This window comes from Ursus arctos, unplaced genomic scaffold (assembly GCF_023065955.2).
Source record: "Ursus arctos isolate Adak ecotype North America unplaced genomic scaffold, UrsArc2.0 scaffold_28, whole genome shotgun sequence".
NCBI classification, from domain to species: domain Eukaryota; kingdom Metazoa; phylum Chordata; class Mammalia; order Carnivora; family Ursidae; genus Ursus; species Ursus arctos.
Window position 1 is genome coordinate 19,485,897 of NW_026622963.1, and position 20,618 is coordinate 19,506,514.

Below are 20,618 nucleotides of genomic sequence, written 5' to 3' on the forward strand. Positions count from 1 at the left end.
CAAAAACTCAGTATTTCAAACTTAGATTTTTTACAATCAAATAGCAAGGCTAAACCTGTTACAGCACTCTAGCCATCTGGCACAATACTTTTATTTCTACTGTTGCTTTGAATTTTGTTTAGTTTGTGGGTTTCTGGGTGGGCAGGGGCAGCTAAAATTCTTAGGCAGGAAAAAAACAATCTCAAGCAGAGCCTATGCCAAAACCACATTTACCACATGTAACTTACTTAATTCCTCAAAGTTTTCATTTAATCACCTGCCAAATGGGAGAAAAAATACCCAGATTGCAAAGTTGTTGTGAAGACTAAAGGTAACAAGAGTAAAACTTCAGTGTTATGATAAGGATTCACTGATTACTTCCTGTTAGTAATTAGTTATAGTATTCAGTTGACACTTGCTAGTGGGAAGCACCTTGGTCTAACATACTTTGGTTCCAGTTATGACTCTACAGTTTCCATATGATAGACAGCGAATCCCAATTACCCTCTATGTGAAAGGAGAGGAGAAGTGTGTCCTAGATCAGGTTGTTGAAGTGTTTTACGGAACTCTAAGGACCCAGAGAGATACTCTGAAGGCCATGGAGGGGAGAGAGGGAGGCCTGCTAAAATTCTACTATCTGTGCGTTATGACTTCAAGTGTGTTGAAAATATTAATACATGGGTATAGCTTCCTGATGGGAAGAAAAGGCAATGATCATTTTCTACATGCTATCTAACATACCACCCACTGTTAAAATAGTATTTCTAGTTTATGTAGAAATGTTATTTTCAATGACAGCAAATTCAATTAAAGTCAAAATTAATGAACTTAATAACAATTCAACAAGTGTTTCCCATGCTTCCCTGACAACTCGCTTCAACTGAGAACCTTGCAAATCCCGATGCAAGCAGCACACTTTATGCTGAATATCTAAAAGTATTCCCAGTAAAGACAAGGAATTTAAAAAAAAAAAAGAAACAATAATAAAGAGTAATAAGGATTAGAAAGAGATGTTATCATTACTTACTAATGGAATGATTATCTACATATATCATTCAAAGATTATACAAACCTAGTAAGAAACCACAAGAAGCTTAAGTAGATAAACTCACTGACCTAAACATACCATAATCAAACTGGGAAAAACCAAAGAGGGAATCTTGAAAGCAGCGAAAGTAAAGCAACTCATCAGGTACAAGGAATCCTCAACGAGACTAAACTTAGGCTAATATCTCATCAAAAACCATGGAGACCATAAGGCAATGGGATGACATGTTCAAAGTGCTGATATTAAGTAGAAAATAACAGCTGTTACAGAATAACTCTCTATCCAGCAAAAATTGTCCTTCAAAAATGAAGACACTAAGACATTTCCAGATAAACAGAAACTGAGGGTTCATAGGTGCCCCACAAGAAAGGCCAAAAGGAGTTCTTCAGGCAGAAGTGATGGGACACTAAGTAGTAACCTGAATCCATGCAAAGAAATACAGAACACCCCTAAGGGTACTACATGGCTAAATATAAAACACAATATAAATGCATTTCTGTTTGCAACTCCTTTCTATCTTAAAACACATCTACATGAAGTGATGATTATGGTCTATGTTGATGGGCAGACAATGTATAAAGATACACTTTATAACAATAACAGCAGAAAGAGGGAGAATGGAGCAAAGTTTTTGTATACAAATGAAATTAAGTTGGTATGAATAATAACTATACTGTTACAACTTAAAATGTTAATTGTAATCTGCAGGGCAACCACTAAGTGCTCAAAATACACAGCAAAGGAAACAACAAAGGAATGAAAATAGTATACTATAAAATATTTAACACAAAACATGATAGTAACTGAGGAAATAAAACACGGAAAAGACATAAAATGTATAGAAAACAAACAGCAAAATGGCAGAAGTTCTTCCTTATTGGTAATTACATACTATGTAAATGGATTAAATGCAACCCAAAAAAAATGGATTGGCAGAATGGGTTTGAAAACATGATCAAACTATATGTTGCCTACAAGAGACTCACTTTGGATTAAAAGACAGAAATTGAAAGTAAAAGGACAGAAATAGATATTCCACACAAAGAGAAACCAAACGAGAGCTACAGTATCAGATCAAATAGACTTTAAGACAAAAACTGCTAATAGACACAAAGAAGAACATTATATAATAATAAAAATGTCAGTCCATCATGAAGATATAACAGCTATAAATACAGATATACCCAACAATAGAGCCCTAAAAATATATGAAGCAAAAACTGACAGAATCAAAGAGAAACAATTCAACTTCAATATAGTTTGAGACTTCAATATCTCAGTTTCAATAACAGAACAACTAAACAGACTATCAGCAAGGAAAGAGAATATTTGAACAGAACCATAAACCAACTAGACTTAACAAACAAACAACTACAGAATATCCAACCCCAAAACAGCAAAATACATATTCTTCTCAAGTGCATATAGAACATTCTCCAGGATAGAACATATGTTAAGTTACAAAACAAGTCTCTATAAATTTTAAAACATTCAAATCATGCAAAGCATGTTCTCTGACCATAATAAGTTAAGGAAAATAGAAGGAAATTTGGAAAAAATCCAAAATATATGCAAATGAACCAACACACTCCTATATAACCAATGAGTCAAATAAATTGCAGGGAAAATTAGAAAGTACTTTGAGATAAATAAAAAATAAATACAACACACCAAAATTTAATCATTCATAAGAGTTTATTCCCTCTAAATGAAAGTAATGTTCAGAAAGAAATTTTTACCTGAAAACTCCTATGCTAAAGAAGAAAAATATCTCAAATCAATAACCTTCCTCTTCTAATCTTCTACCATAAAAAACTAGGGAGAAAAAGAGTAAACTAAACCTAAGGCAAACAAAAGAAAAGGAGAATAATGGAAAAAATGAAGTAGAGAAGAAAAAATCAACAAAATCAAAAGTTGGTTATTTGAAAAGATCAACAAAATTGACAAACTTTAGCAAAACAGACCAAAGGAAAAATAGCAGAGAAAATCAGATAGATATGTCTGGGCTCACCTGCCCCTCTTTCTCTATACTTTAAATGTGGCCATGATTCCTAGAGTTGGTGCATCCATTTTGCCATCATAAGGAAAAGACCAAGAGAACTGCAAAGATATCTGTCCTGATGTTATTGTACCAATGAAAGCAGCGAAATAGAAAGGAATTTCCTCAGTCTGATAAGGGGTATACATGAAAAACTGGCAGCTAACATTATACTCTTATTACTGAAGTATAGTTGACATACAATGTTATATCAGTATCAGGTGTACAACAGAGTGAATTCACAATTCTCTACATTATGCAATCAATGCTCACCATGACAGGTGTAGTTACCATCTGTCACCATACAATGGTATTACATAGTATTGACAATATTTCCTATCTAAACTTTTCATCTCCATGGATTATTGATTTTATAATTGGAAGTTTGTACCTCTTAATCTCCATCACCTATTTTGCCCATCCCCCTACCCTTCTTCCCTCCGGTAATCACCAGTTTGTTCTCTGTATTTATGAGTCTACTTCTGTTTCTGTTTCTTTGTGTGCTCATTTGTTTTGTTTTTTATATTCCATATATAAGTAAAATCATATGGTATTTGTCTTTCTCTTCTGACTTACTTCAGTTACCATGATACCCTCTAGGTCCATTCATGTTGTCTGTCACAAATAACAAGATTTCATTCTTTTTTTATGACTAATATTCCATTGTATATATACACACCACATCTTTTTTTTATCCATTCATCCACAGATGGGCATTTAGGTTGTTTCCATGTCATGGCTATTGTAATAATGTTGCAATAAACATAGGGGTGCATGTATCTTTTTGAATTAGTGTTTTCATTTTCTTTGGATAAACACCGAGCAGTGGAACTACTGGATTGTGTGGGATTTCTACTTTTAATTTTTTGAGGAACCTCCATATTGTTTTCCAGAGGGGATGCACCAGTTTGCATTCCCACCAACAGCGCAGGAGCGTTCTCTTTTCTCCACATTCTTGCCACATTTGTTATTTCTTGTCTTTTTGATACAAGTCACTGTGACTGGTGTGAGGTGATATCTCATTGTGGTTTTGATTTGCGTTTCCCTGATGATGAGTGTTGTTGAGCATCTTTTCTTGTGTCTGTTCACCATCTGTATTTCTTTGGAAAAATGTCTATTCAGGTCCTTTTCACTAACATCACACGTAATGAGGAAAGACTGAAATCTTCCCCTTATAATTAAGAAGAAGACAAGGATGTCTGCTTCTATTCAACATCATACTGGGGATTCTGGCCAGGACAAGGAAGTTGTGAGCAATAAAATTATATAAAATGCATGCCATTTGGGAAAAAGAGGCAAAACTATCTCTGTTGTCATATGCCATGACCTTATATATAGAAAATCTTAAAGAATGCACACACACAAGACAATTAAAGCTAATAAACAAGTTCAGCAAAGTTACAGGACATGAGAACATACAAAAATCAGTTGAATTTCTACACACTAACAATGAACAATTAAAAGTGAAATCAATAAAACAATTCCATTAACAATAGTAGCAAAAAGAACAAATTTAACCAAAGATGTGCAGGACTTGTAGACTGAGAACTATACAACATTGTTAAATAAAATTAAAGAAGACTTAAATACATGGAAAGACAGCCAGTGTTCACTAGCAGATTCAAAACAATCTGTATCTAAATCCCAGCTAGATATTTTGCAAAAATTGACAAACTAATCCTATAATTGAATGGAAATGCTAGGGGCCCAAACTAGCCAAAACAATCTTGAAAAGGAACTACAAAGTTGGAGGACTCACACTTTCTGATTTCAGATCTACTACGATGCTACAGTAATCATGAGAATGTAGTAATGCACAAGAATAGCTGAATAGATCAGTGGAATAGAACTGAGAGTCCAGAAATAAACCCATAGGTCTATGGAACATTGGTTTTCAACAAGGATGCTAAGACCATTCAATGGGGAAAGAATAATCTTTTCAAAAAATAGATGTGGTTTATATATACAATGGAATATTACTCAGCCGTCAGAAAGGATGAATATCTACCATTTACATCAATGTAGATGGACCTGGAGGGGATTATGCTAAGTGAAATAAGTCAATCAGAGAAACACAATTATCATATGGTTTCACTCATATGTGGAATATAAGAAATAGTTTAGAGGATCATAGGGGAAGGGAGGGAAAACTGAATAGGAAGAAATCAGAGGAGATAAACCATGAGAGAATCTTGACTGACTCTGGGAAACAAACTGAGGGTTGCAGAAGGGGTGGGGCTTGGGGGATGGGGCAACTGGGTGATGGGCATTAAGGAGGGCATGTGATGTGATGAGCACTGGTGTTATATGCAACTGATGAATCACTGAACACTACATCTGAAACTAATGATGTACTATATGTTGGCTAATTAAAATTTAAAAATGGTCCTAGGACAACCAGATAGCCACATGCAAAGGAATGAAGTTGGACCCTCATCTTACACCATTCATAAAAATTAACTCCAAATGGATAAAAAGCCTAAATGTAAGAGCTACAACTATGAAATTCCTAGAAGAAAACAGGTATAAATCTGCATGACTTTGAGTTAAACAACAGTTTCTTGGATAAGACACCAAAAGCATATAGAAGCAAAGAAAAAAATAATTTACTGGACCTCATCAAAATTTAAAACTTTTGTGTATCAAAGGATAATATTTAGAAAGTAAAAAGACAACACACCGAATTAGAGGTATTTATATTTGCAAATTACCTAATAGAGGCATAATATCCAGAATATATAAAAAGCTGCTACAACTCAACAACAAGACAAATAGCCCAATTAGTAAATGAGCAAAGAATCTGACTAGAAATTTCTCCAAAGAAGATATACAAGTGGACAATAAGCACATGGAAGCATGCTCACATCATCAATCATTAGGGAAATGCAAATCAAAACTATGAGATATCAATTCACAAAAACAAAAAACAAAAAAAGGGAAATAACAAATGTTGGAAGAGGCAACAGAGACACCGAACTGTTCAATCTTTCTGGTGGGAATGAGAAATGGTGCAGCTGCTTTGAAAAAAAGTCTCAGTTCCTCAAAATGTCAAACACAGAATGACTACTTAACTCAGCAATTCTCCTCCGAGGTATATACCTAAGATAATGGAGAAGACCTACTCACACAAAAACTTGTACACGAATGTTCATAGCAGCATTATTCGTAAGTGGCAAAAAGTGGACACGACTAAATGTCCATCAGCCAATAAATGGTTAAACAAAATGTGGTATAACCATATAATAGAAATCATTTGCCATTAAAAGGAAAGAAGTACTGATTCATGCTGTAATGTGGATGCACCTCAAAACATTATGCAACGGAATAGAAGCCAGACATAGAAGGTATATGTTATATGATTCCTGTTACATGAAATGTCCAGAACAGGCAAAACCATAGGAACAGAAAGTCGATTCGTGGTCACCAGTGCCTGGGAGCAAGGGGAAATTGGAGGTAACTGCTAATGGGTAGGGAATTCTTTGGTGGGGAGGGGTCATGGAAATGTTCTGGAATTAAAAGTAGTAAGGACTGGGGTGCCTGGGTGACTCAGTCAGTTTAGCAACTACCTTCAGCTTAGGTCATAATCCCAGGGTCCTGGGATCGGGACCCACATCAGGCTCTCTGCTCAGTGGGGATCCTGCTTCTCCCTCTCCCTCTGCTGCTCCCCCGGCTTGTTCTCTCTCCCTCTCTCTGTCAAATAAATAAATTAAATATTTTTTTTAAAAGTAGTAATGACTGCACAACACTGGAATCTACTGAAAATCACTGAATTGTACACTTTAGAATGGTGAATTTTGTTATGTGACTATCTCAATAATAAAACATAAAAATAACAGAATCATTTTAATCAGCCATGCTAGTGAAAAACAACTAAGTATCTTTTGAGAATCTAGAGAAAAGGAAACTACAAAATCACTCCCATCTGAATAGGCAATCAAAGAATATGTGGCAACATAATATAGAAGAAAAAGTATTACAGAGGTGTGCCATGCAATTCTCAAATTTTTTCAAATGTTATTTTTCTGGATCGTGTGATATATTTGGTACATTTCAAAGCATTTGTTAAATTTATAACTTGTTGTGATTTGTTTTCTCATACTAAGTAAATACCTAATTTCATGGCTAAATTTTATTTATAAGGTTGTTTTCTTTCTGTTAAAAGAACTATGAAAGTCGGGTCCCACACAATCTACAGAGGAAGTAGAAAAACATAAGTCTTCTGGCCTCTCCTCGTCAGAGTACGAACGGATGTAAATGACTGTAAGAGCAATCTGGTACTTTTAGGGGCGTTAAGATGCCCATTCCACATGACCCAGGAATTCCACTTCCAGGGGTGGGCTCTGCCAGTGTGTTTGTACCTCAGCACGGGGACACATGAAAGGACATTCCGGGAGCCTGCTCGTAAAGGCAGAACACCAGAAACAAGCTGAGTGGTCATCAGAGCACAGTGCAGGTGACCGGGATGTATTCTCACGAAGGAATTCTGAACAGGTGGTAAATGAATCCATAAAACCTGGGTGGACATGGAAAACAACACAAAACGCTACAAGCAAGGCTCAGAACGATACACGCAGTTACGACCGCTTGTGTGGAATTTTTAAAAGATTTTATCTGAAAGAGAGAGAGAGAGAGAGCACGCACACAAGCAGAGGGAGAGGGAGAAGCAGACTCGGCAGTGAGCAGGCAGCCCAATGCGGGGCTTGATCCCAGGACTCTGGGATCATGACCTGAGCTGAAGGCAGATGCTTAACTGACTGAGTCACCCGGGCACCCCAGTGTGTGATTTCTTTTTAAAAGCACATGTAGGGGTACTACATGCTTGTTCTGCAAACAGAAGCGAAATGAAAAAGTAAGGTTCTCTTTGGTTTTGAAAGGAACAGACAGGCTGGGGGAGGATACAAAAGAGATTATCGCTGGATCTGTCGTGTTTTCATTTTTTAAAAATAGTGTGAAGAACGGACGCAAATATTTCAAAGTTCTGGCATCTAAATGCTGCATTGTGCATATATGCTTACACTTAGGCTCGCGCTCTGACCTTTTTTTCTCTGAAGCTGACCTAACAATATTTACCTGAGTGGAAGAAATACTTGAATGTTTAAAAACAAAACATACTTGCCAACAAAGGGGGTAAAAACAGGTACAAGCAAATTAGGAAATCCTAATAATAATGGGCTAACAGCTTTATCTACTGAACTGGAAGCTTTGGCATCACCCCACCCCCACCCCCAGCCCCCAGACCGGTACCCCAGACTGACAAAGCTCGGGGACAGCAACTCTGTCACATTTTGCCCTTAAGATGCCTGGAAAACATGCATCTCCCATGGCTGGAGCAGTGCTCACCTGGCAATTTATCCTGAAATTGTGCAGACTCTGATACAAAGATTATGGTGCCACGTCACCTTGTAGATGACCAGGGAACAACCGGAATGCCCCACAACAGACGGGTAAATGCGGATTTGTGAAATAAACCGTGACTCGAGAGTAGATGTGCACGCAGACACTCAGAAGGATGCAGAGAACTTAAGCAATGCTTTCATGGGGCACATGCGACTCTTGATCTCGTGGTTGTGAGTTCAAGCCCCACACTGGGCACAGAGATTGTATTTTAAAAAATGAAAAAAGAAAAAAAATCGTTTTCACGTTTATCAGGTGCGCTTCCTGAAGAAGTGGGGAGATGGGCTCATTTTGTCATGGGGGCTCTACAGCAGCCTCCCCAGGGTGTCAGAGACTTTTCAAACTTCTCCCAAATACCTGGCCGTGGTCCCCCAACCTGGAACGACGCACGGCTCTCTTGAAGGGTCTGTGAACTGACCTGTGCTGGCAAATCACCAAACACAAGCACTCTGCTAATGCCTGGTAGTTTCATTCAATTCCCCCATAACCCTGCAAGGTAAAGCCCTCTAACTGCGGTGTCACAGGACAGGAGGGGAGTAGAGGGCATCCACCCACAGGCACACAAGAGCAAGCAGGGGGACACGGTTCCCACTCCGTCACCCCACACCTCTGATCCTGGTCCTCCCCATCACCTCCAACCTGCGGGGATGCTCACGGAGTATCCAGGTGATGACAAACCCCTTATTCCAGCATTGCCTACGATGCCAACAACGACGCCGGTCACACCGCAAGAGAAAAGGCATGCCCCCCACAAATGCTGACACACCGGCTACTGTGAAGCGCCATCCAGGCTCTGGAAGGGTTGAGATGGAAAAATCTGCACATCCTGGAATCAACATACCTTGTGCATAATAAAATATGAACACTGATTATTTGAGAGTTAGGAAATCAGAGCAGGTGTTTTGGGCAGATCTGTATTTTCTAAATTTTCTAGCATCAACCATATTACTGCTAAGATTAGCAAAAATGACAAGTAAACATTATTTCAAAAGGGAGAGGAAAAGGACACAGTTGGATTTACTGTCAAACTAAGGAAGTTTAAGCTTCGGGGCCTCCTACACACCAGGCTGGGAGAGGCCCTAGCTTGTTTGTATTGGTGCTTTTGTATTATTTGGGATAAAGAGCTCCCCAGACTGTACGTGCTTCAGGCCCCATAAAACTATGATCTGCCTTATAACCAGCACACAGGAGCGTCCAACAAGTCTGTGCTTCCTGCTTTAAAAGAGAGAGATGGAAACATCTGCAACTTCGGTGAGGACAAAAGCAAGCCTGGATCATCACACCCAGGCAATAAAATCAGTATTCTCCCCCTACCTTTCATAAGTATCAACCCTGCTGCTCCGCCCACAAAATTCAAACCTGGAAGCCCTAAGCCCGCTTGCCACAGTATTGGGAGGTGGGGTCTTCGGGAGAAGAAGAGGGCTAGATGAGATCATGAGGCGACAGCCCCTATGATGGGATTCATGCCTTTGTAAGAAGACGAAGAGAGAGTTCTCCCTCTCTACCAAGTGAGCACCAAGCAAGCAGGTGGCCATTCGATAGCCAGGAAGAGAGTCGGACCAGGAAATGACTCTGCTTGCACCTTGATCGTGGCCTTTCAGCTTCCAGAAGTGTGTGGTGTTTCGTTATGGCCGCCCAAGCTGATCAACACCTGCCGCCCCTCTAATGATCCTACCAGGTCATGCATTCACCCCACTGATGAACTCAGCAATTTAAGCCACTGCCTGTCTCCCTACTGCTGAAGTTTTATACATAAATGGTGAGCTCCGGTGTTTGATAAATGCTATAGGAATAGGCACCCAAGGATTCTCTTTTCTCTGGAATCTGTCAGGTTCTTCAGAGAGTCAGCCTCTTTTCATCTGCAATGAGATTTTCTTTTTAAATCTCTCTTTAAACATTTCCTTTTGCGTGATGTCTTAGCCTTAAGTACTGAACCTTCAAGAAAAGTTGTTTTCCATCCACTGCCTTGTTTTAGATATGCGCTCCTTGCCCTTTGAAAATGGCAAAAGAAAGGATCTCAGGGCCACCTGCTTTGAACTACCCAGCCGTAGAGAGGCCAACTGACAAAGCCAGTTAGAATCCTGGTCCCTGGGACCTTGAAGCCCTATGCCGCAGAACTCTCTGCCAGATAAACCATTAGGCTGAACATCAAAATGTAAAGCCACTAAAAGTTAAAGTGCTCTCTTTGAAAAGGAATAACAAAACCCTAAGGTTCTTCCAAACCTAGTTTGAAAACCATTGATCTGCATTACCGTCAAGCAAGAAGCAAAGAAAATACAGGATTTTTCCTCTGCAAAAGCTGGGTCTCCTCTACCGTGTCCACAAGACGAGGGGGAAATACAGCTGGGGTGATGCATACACCCTGCCATCCTACAGGGAAACTGCATGGCACACAGCTAGAGCCATGCGGATGAACAGGCAATTCTCATTTTAGCAACACCTTTACAATAGTCATTCAGAAATGGTGACTATTTGCTCCAGTTTAAAAACACACAGCATACCTTCTAGACCCTGCCTGTCTGTCCCTATTCTGCAAGGAGCATTCCTATCCAAGCACAAATCCTCAGCTTCACGGGCTCACACTCATCACCAGAAACACCCCTGAGTCCATGTCCTAGTCTCTGAGGTCTGGCTGGGCCGAGATTTGGAGCACATTCATGTGATCGACACATATTTATGAAGTGCCTGATTAGGGCCTGGATTTTGTCTCCGACGATCAGTGAATAACACAACTAAGAAGCTCACCTTTGTGGGGCTTACGTCGTAGAGGGGAGACGTCCTAAGTAAATTAAGCACATGAGACAGTGATCCGTGCTGCAGGGGAGAAAGGGGGGAGCGGGGAGTGACAGAGAAGGCCCAGATTTTTATTTCTGCTTTTTTACAGTGGTAAAGAACACATTAGATAAAATTTACCCTCTTAACCATTTTTAAGGGTACAGTTCAGTAGTATTAGCTCTGTGCATCATTGTACGACAGAAAACCTACCCACTAAACAACTGCCCGTTGCCCCTCCCCCAGCCCTCGGGATCTCATGTCCGTGTAATCGTAGAGTATTTGCACTTTTGTGACTGCTTATTATACTCAGTCTAATACCCCCGAGGTTCATCCACGTTGTAGCCTATGACAGGATGCCTTCCTTTTTTAAGGTTCATAGTACTCCACGGTAGGGATCTAACACATTTCTCAATCTTCGTCTCTCATGGACACTTAGGTTGCTTCCACATCCTGGTTACAGGGGATCATGCAATTAACATGGGAGCACAGGCAACTCTTCAAGACCCACTTGTCAGGGAAGGCGTAGATTCAAACAGAACAGTCAAGGTGGTTCTCACTGAGACGCTGGCATCTGAGGAAAACTGAGGGTGGTGGGAGAGAGGGAGCCATGAGAACATGGAGGGGGGTGGGACAGGCCACAGCCAAGGTGCTGAGCTGGGAGCCTCCAGGTGTAGCGGGAAGACCAGCAGGAGGCCTGAGAGGCTGCGGGGCGAGGGCAAGCAAGCCCAAGAGTGTGGAGACCTGAGGTCAGAGGGGGCAGATCAGGCAGAGGGATGAGAAGGGCCATGACACGCCGATCTCCACGTTGAAGGAGCTGAGTGGTGAGCGCAAGGACGTGTTGCAGTCACCAGAAGAAGAGGACAGTGGCTTGGACTTGTGGCAGTGGAAGAGAGAGGCAAGCGCTCACATTCTGATGGGCTTCATACTCCCATTAAAGGGGTTGATGGGGGGTGTGGACACAGAGTGAGGGATGACCCCAAGTGTACCCCCTGAGCAGAGCGGCGCTGCCGTCAGCAGGAGTAGGAAGGCTTCAGGGGAGCAGGTTGGGGTGGATGCGCGCGGGGTCGGAGAAGCCCGCTGACATGCCCCTCACAGACCCGCCTTCCCTCCTGACTTCTCTCCTCCGCACGGTCTCCACCTTCTGGGCAGGTGAAAACTCCCAATTTTAATCTAATTCCTGCTTTTATCAGTAGCGACACAAGGCATTCCTGCCTGTTCAGAACACCCCCTACAGGCTTCTGTGAGCTCAAAATCACCTATTTTCTGAAGATAGATTTCTTCAACACAGGGCTGTTAGGGCCAAAGTGCCACGTGCACTACAGGAGTAAGGCACGGAGAATGAAAAATAACTTACGGACACAAGCACCTGGCACATTTTCACAGGCACTTTCGGTTCCCCCAAAGATAGTCCCTCATTTCCATCAACCGGGACAAACGGACAACACAATGTCACCCATGAACTCAACAAGGGCCCTGCTGCCCTTATTTTCTACAAAAGAATAACCCCTCATAGAAGTGCAGGGTCTTGGAGCACCTGGGTAGCCTCAGTTGGTTGAGTGTCCCACTCTTGGTTTCAGCTCAGGTCATGACCTGGGGGTCGTGAGATCGAGCCCTGTGTCAGGCTCCATGCTCAGCAGGGAGTCTGCTTGAGATTCTCCTTCTCCCTCTGCCCCTCCCCCCACTCGTGCTCTCTCACACGTGCTTTCTAAAATGAATGAATGAATGAATGAATGAATTGCAGGGTGAGGAGGAAAACCTACCTGAAAGGCTTCCTTCAGAATTTTGAAAAGTTCCAATACCTGATTAAGGAACCCTAAGAATTCACAATTAAGAAAGGACTTCTGCAGTGCCTGGGTGTTTCAGTCAGTTATGCGTCTGCCTTTGGCTCAGGTCATGATCCCAGTGTCCTGGGATCGAGTCCCACTTTCGGCTTCCTGCTCAGAAGGGGAGCCTGCTTCTTCCTCCCCCCGCCCCTCCCCCAGCTGCACTCTCCCTCTCACATAAATAAATAAATAAAATCTTTAAAAAAAGAAAGAAAGAGAGAGAGGGAGAGAGAGGGAGGGAAGGAGGAAGGAAGGAAGGAAGGAAGGAAGGAAGGAAGGAAGGAAGGAAGGAAGGAAGGAAGGAAGGACAGACGAACTTCCTAAAGTCTCGAATAATCAAGACACAAGCTACACAACCAGCCCACAAATCCTGATGGAGTGGCGGGGCCCCCAGCCACAGAGTGCACGGAGCTCAGTCAGGACGGGTCACAGCTTCTGGCAGGAAACAAGAGATCCTGTACACGGACACGAAGACTCGCTGTGGGGAACATTAATCATGAATTTGAATGATGAATGCTTAAAACCGTGCGTAGTACGACCCTCCTCAGCAGCAGTAACTCTGAGACACATAGTAGCTGACAGCAATCAAGTAATTAGCCCACAGCGAAGACGACACGGAGTCCGTGTCCCTGATGCTCAGGTCACAGAAAAGAGGAACGTGATGTGTGTGCTCACGGTCCCAAGGAGGGCAGCAGAGCCGAGAAAGGACACCCACAATCTCACAGAAGACTCACGCCCCGCAGGACAGGTGTGCACAGGTGAGCGTGAAAGCACAGGGAGACATCACAGAGTGACACAGGCTTGTCACTCCACCAAAAGCAAACCCGTCCTGGGTCTGCCAACCGGTGACTCACAAAATCTATTACGACTGAAAAAACTAGGAAGCAGAGAGGCCTGGGCCAGCTTCTCGGGCAGCATACGAAAAAGCCGTGAAAATGAAACCCTTGCATGCTAACAGTTACACTGATGCCACTGCTGACGGGCGCTCATGCCTCTCCGGCTGCTCCTACAGCCCCTAGTTTGGTTAGCGAGGGCATCCACAGAAGGAAGCAACTGGAATGAGTTAGCCGCCTGATTGGGAAGGTGGTCGTGTGCCTGGGCGAAACCTGAAAATCAATAAGCCCGCCGAGGGCTTCAAATTCCAGAAGACCTCTTTCCTGAGGGCTCTCATTTCAAAAGTTTTCTCTATTTTTTTAATTTGACTCCAATATTAAAGTTTACCTTGAAGGCAACCTGCTTGAAGGAGTTCATGAAAAGGCAGTCTGATTGTCCTCTTCTCCCCTCCCCTCTCCCTGTGAAGGGAGGGGACGGAGCGGGTGGCCTGTAGCTGCCCCATCCGCCCCCGCCACAGAGCAGAGGTTTGGTGGGGCAGGGAGGTGAGTGTGTTGAGGGGCGGGAAGTGGTTAAAAACCCAGGGCGCCCAGCTGGAGAAATTTAATCATTCCTCATTAATAAGCATAAATCATAATAGTAAATATGTTTCCCAATCCACATCAGATTAAATCTCATAAGGTTCCATTTCAACACTGACTCTCCTCTCACACACGCCCAACTTCTTCGCTATCGATTTCCTGAGCACCTGCTATGTGTCAAGCACTGTTCCAGCCACTGGAGATACAGCACTGAACCAAGCAGACAAAATCCCTGCCTTTGTAGAGGAGGGGCCGGCAACAAAGAACAAAAATAACAAATGATAAACAATAACTACAGCAAACAAGAGAATGTTCCAGAATGCTAGACAGGGATGAGCGGTGGGAGGGAAACAGAGCAGACTGTGGGGATAAGAAGTGGGGAGGGATATTTAAATGGATTGGTCAAGGTAGGCCTCCTCTTCTATGGAAAGATCTGGACAAGAGGAGGCAGTGAGCAATGCTAATATCTGGGGCAAAAGCATTCCCAGCAGAGGGAACAGTCTCTGTAAGGGCCCTGAGGCAGGAACTTGCTTCATGAGCTCCAGTGAACAGAGCAGGGGTCAGCATAGCTGCAGAAGGCAAGGAGGCAGGAAGGAGATGAGTCAAAGGGGCAGGAGGTGGCTGGGTGGCTGGGTTGGTCGTTGAGGGCCCTGAAAGCCCTAGGGACACTATGGGGCACTGGGCTTGGACACAGAGAAGAGCGGGGAGCCACTAGAAGGTACCAGGCAGGGAGGGATGTGATCCTCTAATGCTTTGATGGGGATCTCATGCTGCCAATACCATGTTGGAGGACCAGGGTGGAAGCAGGAGACCTGCAGAAAGGCTGACCCAATGACCCCTCAAGAGACTGGGACTGGAACCAGGGGGACAGTGAGGATGGTGTGGAGACATAGCTGCATTCTGGATATATGTTGAAAGTAGAGTCAACAGTATTTGCCAATGGATTAGTCAAAGAGAGAAAAAAGGGAAATCAAGGCTACCTCCCAGCTCTTTGACCTGCTGGTCTGGAAGGGCGGAGCTGCCACGGGCTGGGGTGGCCGGGACAACGGGAGGAGCAGGTATGGGGACACGACCAGTTTACTCGGGGGATGTTGAGTTTGAAATGCCAACCAGACAGCCAATCACATTGGTCAAGTAGGCAGCCAGACGCAGAAGGCTGGAAGCTCAGGGGAGGGACTTGAGCTACCATCATATTTTGGGAGATAGCAATTAAACCTTATATCACATGGCATCCACCATAAAGTTAAAAGACATGAGAGAGAGTCCCGTTTCACAAAGCAGGCCAGATGACAGCCTCTCCTACAGTCCTCTGAAGTATCGGTGAAGAAGACAGAGAAAAAGATGAGAACCAGAGCGCCACCCTCAATGTCCAACTCGGGAAGCAGGTGATCATGAGGCAGGTGGCACAGGGCTGATGAGCACCTGGCCGGACTGAGCTCTGGAAAACGGCAGGAAGGGGCTGCACTCTTCTCCTGTTGGTCCTAGATGCTTGTCTGTGAAGCTGACTCACAGCAGCCTCAGAGCCGTGCCACCGCTCCCCCCACCAGCCCTTCCCCCCACCACTACCATTGCCCTACTCCCAAGACAGCAAAGCCACTCACCAGAGACTGGCAGGAAACCCTAGCCCTGTCATGGATGGACTACTTTTCAGAGGTGCAGCTCCCCGCCGAACTGGGCAGGTGGGAACAGGACCCCGATGTCAGTACCTGGGCTGACCGTCATTTTCTTCGTTCTCCATCCTCCCAGACGGGGCAGGACCTCTGCAAGACAGCCTGCCAGAAGCTGGGGATTCACACCCAAACCAAGCTGCCCCTCCACTACCCACTGCTGAGGTGGCACCACCAGGGCCCACAGGAGGCCACTCAGGTCCTGCTGACTGATGAGCCCCTGGCCCAGCCTGAGCTCACATCCGGTTCAAAGAGAAAGAGAGAGCACTCTAGGGAGAAAGATGGTAATGGTGGGGTCATTTGTACCCAACACCCTGCCACAAACTCCACCCAAAACAAGAGCGTGAGATACAGAGAAGCTCAGGGTCAGGAAACAAGGCTCCTGAGCAGGCCCAAAGCACATGAGGCAGCGTCCCTGCCAAGCATGGGAGGTGCTGGGGCAGATATATCCCCTCTTCCTGAACTGCCATCAGGTCCTTGGGAGGACGGAGAGGGGGTGGGGCCTAGCACAGGGCTGGGAGTCGGGGAGATCCGGATGTCAGCTCAGTCCAGCGCAGCAGCCGGGCAGGGAGCAGGAGGAGGACAGATGGTGACAGCCAGCACCTGAAACCTCACCCTGAGCCAAGAGTCTGGCCCTGCTGGGGGTGAAGAGTTGGGGGACAGAGAAGGTCTAAGGCCCAAGATGGTGGAGCTCAGAGACAGGGAGCTTAGGCCACATGATGGTGAGACAGAGCCACACACCACACTCAATGGAAGCCATGCCGGCCCCAGCACTCTGCCTCTCGCCTTCCCAGGACGTGCCCACACCACTCGGCAAGGAACTGGCCCATTCAAAGGAAAACAACCAGCAAGGAATGGAAGCACAGAAGTGTCCACGCATCACAGATATGAGGCAGATGATACATCCCAGGTAGATTAGATTGCTAGAGCTTCCAAAGACCCACAGACTGGGGGCTTCAACAACAAAGTTTGTCTCACAGTTCTGGAGGCTGACAGTCTGAGATCAAGGTGTCTTTGGGGATGGCTCCTCTTGAGGACCATGAGGGAGAATCTGTTCTGTGTCTGTCTCCGTGCCTTACAGATGGCTGTTTTCTCCCTGTGCCTTCACACCATCTTCCCTGTGTCCCTGTGTCCACATTTACCCTTTATATAGACGCCAATCAAAGCAGACTAGGGCCCACTCTAAAGATTTCGCTTTACCTCAATTACCTCATCTCCAAGTAAGGCCACAGTCTGAGCTACCAGGGGTTAGGACTTCAACATTCAAACCAGGGGTGTGTTGGAGCAGGGAAACACAATTCAACCATAACAACAGGAAACAAAAATTACCCTAAGATGGAAGTATTCAGACAACTGTGGACACTGTTGTCTTTTGCCCAGCATCCGTTCCTTCCTCCCTACAGTGTAGGAGCCTGTACTGAGGACGGACCCCACTCAGCTGCAGGGGGTGCCCCCCCAGGTGCAAGCCAATCACACAGTCTCTTCCGCCACGCCAGAGTGATTGATGTCAGATGGGCAGACTCGAGGGCCTGAGCAAAGGTGGGTACAGGGCAGTCCTTGGCCACAATGATGGGTCAAGGAGCGGGCCATGGCCTAAGCTGGTCCATGTAGCAGAAACTCCAAACACTTGCTCAGACAGGGCCATGTGTGCGCATGAGGTCTAAAACTGCCATAGCCATTTCGCCACTGGGGGGTCAAAGCTGCGTCACAGAAGAAGACAGAGAACCAAGAGAATAGCAGCAGAAAAGAATCTAACCTCTCATTACTAGACCCACCGGAAGCTCATCCTAACTGGAGCCATCCACAGACCCAGTGGGACAGCAATGCCGACAAAACCCGACACAAAACCATCAGCGCAAAGCGTGTGCTGGAAAACTTCATCATCTTTAAGAATGGAGAACTCATCACTCTCACTAGCAATCAGCGGGTAGCTCTGTCTGCTCATATTGACAAAAATGCTTAAGAGTAACAATACTAAGTGACTGTGAGCATGGGGATAAAAAGGAACTCTCAAATGCTGGAGTGGACGTGTAAATTGGGACGGCCTCTAGAAAACCCCCATCCTGTCTGGCCCCCTCTATCCCATGCCTCCCCTCAAGATGCCTACACCCGAATGCCCTGTGTCTATGCCAAAGAGAGTCTGCAGAGGTGATGAAGGTTAAGGATCTTGAGATGGGATGACCACCCTGGTTAGACGGGCAGTGGGTCGATGTAATCACATAAGCTGCCTGAGCCCTTTGGAACAGAGAGCCTTTCCCGGCTGTACTCAAGAGACAGGAGGCAGAAGAGATCCAAGGAATTCTCCAGCCACTGCTGCTAGCTTTGAAGATGGAGTTGGGGGCTCCAGCTAAGGAATGTTGTGGCCTCCAGAAGCTGGCAATGACCCTCAGTGACAGCCACAGCAGGGAGAAAAGGATCTCTGTGCTACAGACACAAGAAACTGAATTCTGCTACAAATCAGAAGCAGCAAGGAAATAGAGTCTCCCCAAGAGCCCTTGAGAAGGCGTGCAGCCTGCCCAGACCTCGGCTATAACCCAGGGAGACCTGCGCTGGACTCCTACAGAACGGTAAGACAATAAATCTGTGTTGTTTTCAGGCACTAAACATGCGGCAATTTGTACAGCAACAGTGAAAACCAAAGACCGCTGCTTTAAGAAGTAGCACGGCCATAGCTCGCACAGCCGACGAGGCACATGTCCCCTGGCCAGCAAGTGCCCGCACAGGTATAGACACCCTAGAAAGATCAGTGCTGTCCAACAGAATGTTCCGCAGCAGTGGGAATGCCTACACCTGTGCTGTCCTACACCGTGCTGCCCAGCCACTTGGGGCTATCAGGCACTTGACAGGTGGCTGGTACAACTGCAACTGTATTTTTAGTATCTTTAATCCTAATGAACTTCAATTGGAATAGTCACACATGATCTGTGGCTCCTATATTGGATAGCAGTGTCTAAAGCAGAGGTTGTGGGGGGCACCTGGGTGGCTCAGTCGGTGAAGTGTCTGCCTTTGGCTTAGGTCGTGATCCCAAGGTCCTGGGACTGAGCCCCAAGTCAGGCTCCCTGCTCAGCGGGGAGTCTGCTTCTCCCTCTACCCCTCCCCCGACTCATGCTCACGCTCTCTTTCTCTCTTTCTCTCTCTCAAATAAACAAATAAAATCTTGAAAAAAAATAGAGCAGAGGTTGTCAAACACTGCTGCACTTTAGAATTTTCCTGGAGAGATTTTTAAAATGCTGGTACCCAGGCTGCCTCTCAGACCAATTAAATCAGAATACCTGGGAGTGGGATCCAGACATCAGCATTTTTTTTAACTCTCCAGGGGATTCCAAATGTGCAGGCAAGCTTGAGACCCAGGGCGCCAGGGAAATGGCCACACAAAAGTACACACAGGCAGATACACGAACAGTAGCTGAATCCCCCACTTGGAACGCTAAGCAATGGGAAACTCTGAGGTTTCCATTCATGCAACAAAATGTTACATATGCAAGTTAAGTAAACGACAAGGTCTACACATATCAACATGGGTAAGTATCGAAAACACAGCCTGGGGTAAAAGAAGACAGCACCGATGACTGACAACATGATACTATTTGCGTGAATTTTCAAATACACCAAACAATGCTCTGTGCTGATTACAACAGACACATACGCATATAGTAGGAAGTATAAAAGTGTGGGCTGGAAGAACACACGCATGGACTGCAAGATGGTAGCGACCTGATGAAAAGGGAGTAAAGACGATGCAGTGGGGGTGGGGGTACCAAGAGAGCTTCAATTGTACACAGCAATTTCTTTCCTTTAAAGAGTTGATGCAGTTATGGCAAAATGTTAGTGTCTGTTACATGTGGATGCTATAACACAAGTGTATGTTGTAGATATTTTTTCTATACTTTTCTGGCTGCATTAAACTTCATCGCAACAAAAGAAACCAACATATGAATCTCTAGGCAGAATGCATAGATCCCACAGAGGGCAGCACAGGGGAGGGTGTCCCCTGGGGGGCTAGCTAGACTATATTGTCTTGAGTGAAAGAAACTTATTCCTAGGTAGGTTTTCCTTCTAGTGAAGAGCCAATTCTCTTCAAGAATTTAAGGAATGGGGCACCTGGCTGGCTTAGTCTGTACAGCGTGCGATTCTTGATCTCAGGGTCATGAGTTTGAGCCCCACACTGGATGCAGAGATTACTTTAAAAAAAAAAGGCTTTAAGGGGGTAAACCCATTATGAGCCCTTCTAAAAACAAACAAACAAACCTACAACTACTGGACGACAAAATCTGGCCATGCATGAAACAACCAAATGAGGAAGAAGGCATGCCCTTTAGTAAAGGAAGCAGCTTCGAAGGAACTATGTGTATGCGGTACCAGGGACGCTGGTGTGCACCGAACACACCTAAATATGGGACAAAGGTGAAATACTGCAGGAAGTAGGTAGCAGAGAATGTAAACACTACTAGCCTTGCCCTGGGAACTTAACAGTCTAACTAG

At 44.6% G+C, this 20,618-nt stretch overlaps 1 protein-coding gene across 2 annotated transcripts in view; it reads right to left on the reverse strand.

Moving 5' to 3' along the window:
* Positions 1-20,618, reverse strand: part of ENTREP2 (endosomal transmembrane epsin interactor 2) — a 446,783-nt gene that overhangs the window by 350,006 nt on the left and 76,159 nt on the right. The gene's annotated exons all lie outside the window — the stretch shown is intronic.